Source organism: Pollicipes pollicipes, unplaced genomic scaffold, assembly GCF_011947565.3.
Source record: "Pollicipes pollicipes isolate AB1234 unplaced genomic scaffold, Ppol_2.1 Scaffold_3087;HRSCAF=3621_pilon_pilon_pilon, whole genome shotgun sequence".
NCBI lineage: Eukaryota > Metazoa > Arthropoda > Thecostraca > Pollicipedomorpha > Pollicipedidae > Pollicipes > Pollicipes pollicipes.
Window position 1 is genome coordinate 15,270,627 of NW_023596225.1, and position 3,698 is coordinate 15,274,324.

The following is a 3,698-nucleotide window of genomic DNA, read 5'->3' on the forward strand; positions in this document are numbered from 1 at the left end:
TCATATATGCATCGGCAGCGCGCACACGAGCTTCCGTGGGCATTAAATTGGTTTCAAATGTTTGCCATTGAAAGACGTTCTTATCGGCAGCTGTGCAACGTACACCTTTGTCAGCATCCTCTACAAGCTGCCGTACACGGGAAACACCTAGCTCTCATTCCTACTTGCATTTAGCCACTGAACTGAGCTGTTAAAGGTGATGAGCTGCTGAGCTGCACCGGGGACATACAAGTCGAGCGTTAAAGGTGATGAGCTGCTGAGCTGCACCGGGGACATACAAATCGAGCCGAGTCGCGTGACTGCACCAATCTGCGTATTCAATCATCGACGATTCGGTCGTCTGCGCCTCACGCCAGGCGAAGGGCCACTCTCACCGGAAAACACCATGCCCTTGTGCCGGTTTTACGACACCTGTGACCGGCCCGTGGCCCGCAGCTGCAGGTCAGGAATGTTACCTGCGCGGACCAGTTGCATGCTGTTGAGCGAGGCCGTGTTACGGTGCGTGTCGAGGTGGTGAAAGAACTGGTCGTAATGACGATGCGCACGTTCGCAACAGCTGATGCACTTGCGCCAGCTATCAGCGTCGGTATAAGCATATTGAAAACCATCCACATGATGCCTGTTGCGGTGTCAGGTCGTGGTCATGGTTTAAATCACATACACGTGCAGTGGAAAAAGACACACTAAAAGTATGCAATAAAATTATGCTAGTCATGGTCAAAGAGCTAAAACAGAACTATATATGCGCTTTGGACCGTATTATAGCGGTCGTCAATGGTAAAAATCACATCACATGTGGGGGTCTTAACCGAGCTCAGTGTTTTGGCATCGCAGGCAGTCGATGGAAGGCGGTTCCAGGCAGCTGCAGTCCGATGCGAAAACGCCCTCTGAAACGCCGGTCAATCGGTGTCTGCGCAGGTGCACACTACCTCTGTCCGAGGCGCGCTTTTCACAGGTCGAAACAGCGGCGCGCGGTACAAAGAGCACGTGGGACAACGGGCGTGCCGGACAAAAAGCGCGCGGACCTCCTGTGGCGAGCCTACGTCCTTCAGTCCCCTAACTGCGCCATCATTGCCTCGATCCTCGGCCATCCAAGGGAATGCAGAGCCGAAGTGACATGCTGGTGCTTTTTGAAGCCTGCAATTACTCTTGCAGCAAAGCTGAATTTTTAAAAAAATGGTGCGTTTGGCTCTTGGCCGCCCCACCAAACAGTACGTGATATGAGGGAGCACACACGCGTGGATGATGGTTTCGAGATAATCTTACATGGAGCAACAACGGAATTTATGCGAAGAAACGAGAGTGTATAACATTTTTTTACGACCTCCAAGACACGAACGCCCCATGACAGACCGAAGTCAACTATAACGCCGATAACTTCTATGTTTCTTGGGGTATGCGCAGTCAGATCGTTTACTTCGAAGTGAAGGTCAGCTGACTTTTTCAAATCTTGCTATGAAAGCGGTTTCTGTTTCATTCATTTGGAGAGAGCTGGCACTGAACCAGTTCTAAAGATCACGCTCGGTAAGTTTCAATCTGGTTTTTACGTCGGCGAGACCAAGCCCGTCAGGGGGCGCGCAGTCCACGTGCATGGTGTCACCAGCAAAGGAGATGAGGCGGCGATGAGCCAAGAAGTATCCAGATAGATCGTTGGCAAAAATTAACGAAACAGGGCCGATATCAAACCCTGGGGTACCCCGCCCGACATGGGGAGAGTGAACCGTCCTCCACCCACCACCTGTTCTCGAGCACTCGAATAATTCCTACACCATTCCATATTAATAACGCTATGCCAGAACAGTTTGGAGAGGAAGACGTCGTGGTCGACGCTATCGAGCGCCTTTGAAAGGCCTATCGTCGCTACCGACGGTACAAGACCGTCCTCAGTGTCAGTGACCAGACGTTCGACTGCGGCGAGCACGGCATTCTTCGTTGTGTGGCGCGGCCTATAGACATACTGAGATGGATGCAGCAGCTCAGTCGCGTTCAAATATTCCGTAAGCTGTGCGCACGCTACCTTTTCTAAGATCTTTAGCGGTCACTGAGCACATAGATGGTCCTATTTTTGGACGGTACAGCGGGATCACCTGACTTCGGAATTGATATAACACATGTCCTCTTCCAGCTATCTGAGAACACTTTGGTCGCGAGAGAAATGTTGATGAGTTTTAAAAGATGGGGCATAACGACTGAAAAACATTCCCGCACAGTCATTCCCGCACAGGCGGTAGGGCCTGGATAAGGTCGAGTAGGACCTCATTCAGGCCCTACCGCCTGCGATGTACTCATACGTTGAACATACTGTGACAGCTCTGGTAGCGTCGCACGTCGGAACGAGAAGCCAGCGGCGCAGACAACGGGTGGTTTGTGATTCTTGTAGCCGGCATTAACCGCGCTCCGCAAGTTGGTTGAGATGCGGGACCCCACGGCAGCGAAGTGGCGCTTGAGCTTGTCGGCCGTCACCTCGGCCCCCTCGAGGCCCACCGCAGACGCGGCCTCGGCCGGCGTCGAAGCTGTAATGGCGAACGTCTTGAAGATAGGTCGGAAGCCGCGGCGGGCACCGTGCGCCATCTCGCCGCGAGAGAACTCGCGCCTAGCTGCGGTTGGACTGGAGAGTCAGGACTGCGAGGTCGCATAAAGTCGGCTCCGGTCTCTGGTGTTCGCAGACACCGTCGGGTGTCGCACGTGCCGTCTCGCTCGGACATGAGCTCTCGCAGAGCCGGGTCGTCGGTCAGCCGGGTGTCACGCGTGCTGTCTCACCCGGACATGAGCTCCCATAGGGCCGGGTCGTCGGGCAGCCGGGTGTCAAGCGTGCTGTCTCACCCGGACGTGAGCTCTCATAGGGCCGGGTCGTCGGTCAGCCGGGTGTCAAGCGTGCTGTCTCACCCGGACGTGAGCTCTCATAGGGCCGGGCCGTCGGTCAGCCGGGTGTCAAGCGTGCTGTCTCACCCGGACGTGAGCTCTCATAGGGCCGGGTCGTCGGTCAGCCGGGTGTCAAGCGTGCTGTCTCACCCGGACGTGAGCTCTCATAGGGCCGGGTCGTCGGTCAGCCGGGTGTCAAGCGTGCTGTCTCACCCGGACGTGAGCTCTCGCAGGGCCGGGCCGTCGGTCAGCCGGGTGTCACGCGTGCTGTCTCACTCGGACATGAGCTCTCGCAGGGCCGGGCCGTCGGTCAGCCAGGCGTCACGCGTGCTGTCTCGCTCGGACATGACCTCTCACAGGGCCGGGTCGTCGGTCAGCCAGGGCAGCCGGGCGTCACGCGTGCTGTCTCTCTCGGACATGGGCTCTCGCAGGGCCGGGTCGTCGGTCAGCCAGGGGCAGTGCGGTTTGGAGACGCACATTGTTGTAGCTGGGTAGTGGCCGGTCACCACAGCGCTCCACAGTCATCAAGTGCCGCAGGCGCACGTTAACGTCAGTGGTGCCATCCGCCTGGCTCCAGCCAGATGACAGACGATCGAGACAGGTAACGCTCCAGTCCGGGCGTTTCTAGCCTCGCACAGTACGCCGCTGTGCGTTCTTCCATGCAAGACGCAGATGTACGCTCATGACGTCAGGCAAGATGCTGACCTCAGGTGTACGGTCACGCTGGTTGATGACGATGTGATCCGGCGCTGATGGAGCTGGGTGAAGGCAAGTCGGGCCGTCCACCAACTGCACCATGTTCAGCTCGCTGATGATGCCGGAGTAACAACGCATGT